Below are 6,120 nucleotides of genomic sequence, written 5' to 3' on the forward strand. Positions count from 1 at the left end.
GGAAACCGGGCATAAATCTCGATTATTTTTGTAAGTGTCTCACCCAAATTACTGCTTTCCTGTTACCTTTCTGAAAAGTTGTAAAGCAGAATCTGTAATAGAATTCATCAGGGAATTTAGATTCGAGCTTAGAAATCTCGACATCCATTTAATACCATTAAAAAAACAAGATGGCGTCAAAACTGTCAAATTTGACATCTGTCAAGATTGCTAAGCCCGCATATACATTCCTGGATAAATTCTATTACTGATGCTGCTTACAACGTTTCAGAAGGTTACAGGAAAGTGGTAATTTGGATGGGACACTTAAAAAATCTCGCTGTACAACAACAAATATCCTAAAAGAACAGAGCTTAATAAGTCAAACTGCAGACGTATTGCTTTCAACTTAAGGGGTACGAGTCAACCCGACGAAAACCAGAGTAAAACGTTTCAATGAAAACAAAGAGGAAAGAAGTCGAGTGGGGTCAAGTCTGGCGATCGTGCTGGCCAGGAGACGTCACCATAAGTTCCGATCGATCTTCCTGGAAACTATTGAGACCGGTACTCTCAAAATTTGTCTTGTTGAAACCAGCAATTTTGTACAATTTCTGGTGGCAGAATATATAAACTTTCTGCTAACTGATTTTCCAATAAGTTAAGGTATCGTTCTGAGGTTAAAGAGTGGAGGTCCATAAAAGATTCCGCTCTACATGTGCGCAATCCGTATTGATGACTGGATTTTTTTTCTCGTGGGTTGTTTTGTGCCCAATTATGGGTGTTAAGCCTATTGAAAGTTCGGTGTTAGTGACCATGCTTTCCTTCGACCAAATAATTTTTATTGTAAAATTTCATACCATTCACAAAATGTTCTTCTAATTACATCTCCAGTTTGCAGCCTTTGGCGAAATTTAAACTTATAAGGTTTAAAGCTGTTTTCATTTATTTAAAATGAATTGAGAGGTAGATTTGGAAACTAATTCTCTTGTTGAGATTTCAGACTGTTCAACAACTGCTTGAATAACGTGATATTATTTTTCCTCATTGGAAGGTTTGTTCTGGTTTTAGTGGGTTTTGCGAGGCAACATGAAAACACATCAAATTTTCCTTCGTCTGTAAGTTTGTTTGCCGGCATAATGAAACACTCGAGAAATTCTGGTACTGATTTACCAGTGTTTCATTACGTACCGTAAAATAAGGTTGATGATGGTCCATATAAAAACAAAATGGATGATGGTTTCAAAGAAACGAAACGTTGAATACATTTGCATAAGAACCATCTTGTAGAGCTCAAAAAGGTGGCGTGCGAAAGTATTTTTCTTTTTTGATATGATTTGAAATAACTAAAAATTAATAATGAAATAGAGAAACTCTCAAGATTCCTACTTGATCGAAGTCCCACAAAATTGCGAAATTATCCGTAACCAGGATGCGAAAGAAGCCAACAAAACAAATCAATCTTCTCAGTCAACCAGTGCGTTTTCCTGATATCAACAAAGAACCAAGGGCTTCAGTCACTCTCAACTTAAGCCATGCTGGCTTAAGGCATACAGAATGTGAGCTTGGATGAACTGGACAAATTAAAACAAGAACTTCAACAGAACAAGGTTCTTCAGCTAGGCAGCAGAATCCTCTAACTTTTGGACACTAGTAGGTCCCTTTATGTTAATTGAACTGCACTTGTATATACAAAAGTGTCGTAATTGTCCAAACAGCCCCCAGTCATCTAAACTCGAACTTGTAGAGGTCTAACTACCCTCGTAGACGATGGAGTCGAATATTCTAAGGGAGATTCTAATACATTATAATTTTACCAAAGTCAGTCAGAGTGCAGCCAGGTAACGTAGTGTCATTCTTCAAACAGTTAACTTGTGTGAAATGTGAAATGCAGCGGCAACTTACCAACAATCGGCCCCCTTATCGGCGGCCACGGGGCCACACTCCGGGCCTGAAGCCACCGTGGTTATTTTAGCTGGAAAACGGCTCAGATCTTGACCATTCGGTCTAGATTCCAGCTGGATTCAGCGTCCGCTCTCTACTCGACGCTCACCATCACTTTAGGTTCCTGGCAAGCCGCATCCTGGCTGGCGGAAGATCCCCGTCCAGATAAACTCGACCAAATCCTTGCAAGAAACAAAAAATTTAACTAAGTAAAGACCAGGTGGCTAAAGGAAAATTAGTTCTATACGATGTTCACGTGTATGACAAGATACTGATGAAGAAAAATAGAAGAACGTAATTGTAGGTAAACTTTAAAATTTGATATGCACATTGAATTGAATGCAAATTTCACGAAAATTCCACTGAATTCTGATTTTTGCCAACCGAGTAAACGTTGGGCTCGAAATCGGTGTTTACAGTCAACTGCGCCTTCTGCTTTAAAAACCCATAACTTCCCAACTAGGGCAAGTACCAACTTGAAAGAGTAATATTCGGTAGAAGACAATTCACTCTACAAACGCTAGAATTTGCATTAAAATTTAACGGAATTCTGATTTGTGCCAGTCGAGTTGGTCTCAAAATAACTGGTTTCAGCTAACTGTGACTGCTGCTTCAAAAATCCATAGCTTCCCAACTTGCGACCAGTAGCAACTTGAAAGTTACAAAATATTTAGAAGTCAGTCCCCTTTACAAATGATGAAAATTCCACTAAACTCTAATTTTTGTAAACCGAGTAAACGTTGCATTCGAAACGGGTGTTTCCAGCCAACTGCGGCCTCTGCTTTAAAAACCTATAACTTCCCAACTAGGGCAAGTAGCAACATGAAAGTGTCGTATTCCGTAGAAGACAATTCGCTCTACAAACGCTAGAATTTGCATGGAAATTTAAGGGAATCCTGATTTTTTCAGCCGAGTAAATGTCGGGCTCCAACTGCTTGTTTCCGGTCAAGTGCGCCCTCTTATTTGAAAATGGATAACTTCCCAATTAGGGCCAGCACCAACTTGAAACTTGCACAATCCGTATAAAACGGAATCACCCAAAAAACGCCGAAAAATTAACGAACATTACATGAAAGCCTGATTTTTGACAACTGACTAATTGTTGGCTTCAAAATGGTTGATTTCACCTCACTGCGCCTTCCGCTTCAAAAGTCCGTAGCTTCCCAACTGGGGCGAGTAGCAACTTGAACCTTTTACAATATTTAGAAGACAGTCGGCTTTACAAATGCTCGAAATTTCACGAAACTTCCACTGAACCCTGATTTTTTCCAACCGAGTCAACGTTGGGCTCGACATGGGTGTTTCCAGCCAACTGCGCCTTCTGCTTTAAAAACCCATAACTTCCCAACTAGGGCAAGAAGCAACTTGAAAGTGTCATATTCCGTAGAAGACAATTCACCCTACACACGCTAGAATATTTATGGAAATTTAATGGAATCCTGATTTAGACAGCCGAGTAAATATTGGTCTCAAAATGGTTGATTTCAGCTAACTCCGCCTTCGGCTTCAAAAAGATGTAGCTTCTGAAATAAAAAAAAGTAGCAACTTGAAATTTCGAGAATCTTTAGAAGAAGGCCACTTTACAAATTCTGAAAATTTCATGAAAATTGCATAGATTCCTGATTTTTGCAACCGAGTTAATGTTAGTCTCAAAATGGTTGATTTCAGCTCACTTCGCCTACTGTTTCAAAAATCCGTAGCTTCTCAACTAGGAAAAGTAGCCACTTTAAATTTCCAGAATCTTTGGAAGACGGTCCACTACAAATGCTGAAAATTTCACAAAAATTCCACTGAACTCTGATTTTTGCCAACAGAGTAAACATTGGGCTCGAAATGGGTGTTTCCAGCGAACTGCGACGTCTCTTTTAAAGAACCATAAGTTCCCAACTAGGGCAAGTACTTAGCAACTTGAAAGTGTCATATTCCGTAGAAGACAATTCGCTCTACAAACTCTAGAAGTTGCAGAGAAATTTAACGGAATCCTGATTTTTCCGGCCGAGTAAATGTCGGGCTCGAACTGGTTGTTTCCAGTCAAGTGCGCCCTTATCTTTCAAAATGGATAACTTCCCAATTAGGACAAGCAGCAACTTTAAACTTACACAATCCGTATAAAACGGAAGCATCCAGAAAAACCCTGAAAATTTAACAAAATTTCCATAACATTCTGATTTTTTCCAACCGAGTATATGTTAGTCTCAAACTGGTAGATTCAGTTCACTGCGCCTACTGCGTCAGAAATCGGTAGCTTCCCAACCGGGGCCAGAAGCAACTTGAAAGTTACACAATATTTACAAGACAGTTTACTTTACAAATGTTGAAAATTTCACAAAAATTTAAATAATTGAATTTCTGCAAAAAAAAGGAACAAGAAAAACAAGAAAGAAATCAATTGTGTGAAGCTAAGAACTGGCTACAGAAGGAAAGAACACCACTACGACGGCTAACGAAGAGAAATGCGGAAAAACTTTGAGAGCAACTCAGAGAGCGATGGGACGCGCTCTGCTGGGGACCAGCTTGCCATAACATAAGAACTGAGGACACCAGAGGAAGAAGAGAGATAAGGGATGTTGTGAAAAACTAAAAGGGCATTGGCCAGAACATGTAGCAAGGCAAGAGCCAACAAGGTGGGCTAACAAGATAACACAGTGGCGCCCGGGAACTATTTATATATATACTATATACTATAACAGAAACCCTGGAAGGCCCCCAAAAATATGGCAAGATCACATCCAAAAGATAACTGGGAGAAAATGGGCGCAGAGCGCACGGAACAGACAAACATGGAGACAATTGCAGGGCCTACATTCAGGAGTGGATGTGGATGAGGTCGTGGTACCAGTTTTATCAGAGCTTGCAAGAAGCTTCTTTTTTTCTAATTTTCTCAATTTGGTGTAGTTTTAAAAGCAAAAGTCTAATTTGACAAAAAATTTGTTAATGATAAAAATGACCGCAATTTACTAAGAGGTATAATCTTTTTCCAAAAAAAATTGTTAAATTTTTCATTGTTTGACTTTTTTCCATTTTTGGTAAAGTTTTTACTGAAGAACCAATTAATTTAATTGAAATTTCTAATTGAAACCCGTTTGATCTATTGTTTAAGTCGCTATCCCCATATTCTCATGTCTGTCCTGGATATTGAGGAATGAGCATTAGGTGTAAAAGTGGCAAAATCACACCAATTTTAAACTTTTGAAACTTTACAAATTAATAAAAATGATCCCATAATTTTGAATTAAACCAAACTCGCCACGAAACTGAAGGTTCCTTTATCTATCAAACTGGCCATTTCAATATATAGGTATCCCAAAAAATCGGAATAAGCATTAGAGGATAGCAACCCAAAAATAAAATTATCCAAAAATTTGAACTTCCCAAATTGATTTCATACAATTTACCAGTCGGAATGCTACCAAATTAACAACAGATCTCAGTCGAAGGTCCTTTTATCTTTTGCCAAAGTCTCTAGCATTAGCGAATAAAAGTGAAAAAGTTAGCATTTGCAGTACTTACTTTAACAATTTAATAAAAAATTCAACTATCATTCTGAATGAATCCTAATTTGCAACAAATCACAACTGAATGTTCTTTTATCTAGGGCTGAAACCCCATTTCAATAAATGTCCTAACCATTGCGAAACTTTGCAAATTTAATAAACATTAAAACTCTCTAAGTTCACTCAAATCATACGGGTTTCAAAATTTAATACAAATTAAACTGCTTGTGTGAATGAAACCAAATTTACGCGAAACAGCAATGGATGCTTCCTGTGGACATTGTTAAAATTTGCAACATAATATGTGTCCTCAATATTGAGTAATGGGAATTGGAGGGTGACAGTGCACGTAGTGATGAGCAAAGCAAGACCAAGACTTGCATGGTCTTGTTGTTGCATACATAGAGTTGGTCTTGCGGCAAGACTCTTGCGAGTCTTACTTTTATACAGTGTGTCCCGTAAGCACATGATCAAAAGGGTACTGGGATATTCTTTGGGTCAAAAGAAGACAATCTGATCTAACTTTTATTAACAGAAAATGTCTGGCTCTTCTGCTATTGACGGTCAAAGTTCTTCAAAAAAACTATCGTTTTTGAAATATTGGGAGAATAGTACGATGTATTTTGGTGAAACTCGCTGTGAATTTGTTCTTATGTAAGACTCATATTTTGATGAAACAATCGAGTTCAGCCGTTTTGGACAAGTG

At 38.1% G+C, this 6,120-nt stretch overlaps 1 protein-coding gene and 1 long non-coding RNA gene across 5 annotated transcripts in view; one reads left to right on the plus strand and one right to left on the minus strand.

Moving 5' to 3' along the window:
* The window catches only part of LOC109544329 (guanine nucleotide-binding protein G(s) subunit alpha), a 28,837-nt gene that overhangs the window by 20,577 nt on the left and 2,140 nt on the right, over positions 1–6,120 (minus strand). For all 4 annotated transcript variants that reach the window (XR_002172562.2, XM_019914436.2, XM_019914434.2 and 1 more), the window contains exon 2: positions 1,882–2,102. The gene's annotated coding sequence lies outside the window, so the exon portion shown is untranslated. The remainder of the gene's footprint in view (positions 1–1,881; positions 2,103–6,120) is intronic.
* Positions 2,098–2,672, plus strand: LOC125502851. The gene is made up of 2 exons (XR_007280571.1): positions 2,098–2,220; positions 2,515–2,672. It is a non-coding gene; the product is annotated as an uncharacterized LOC125502851 (long non-coding RNA).

The sequence above is a fragment of the Dendroctonus ponderosae genome, unplaced genomic scaffold (assembly GCF_020466585.1).
Source record: "Dendroctonus ponderosae isolate FM_Combo_2020 unplaced genomic scaffold, Dpon_F_20191213v2 Dpon_F_20191213_10, whole genome shotgun sequence".
NCBI lineage: Eukaryota > Metazoa > Arthropoda > Insecta > Coleoptera > Curculionidae > Dendroctonus > Dendroctonus ponderosae.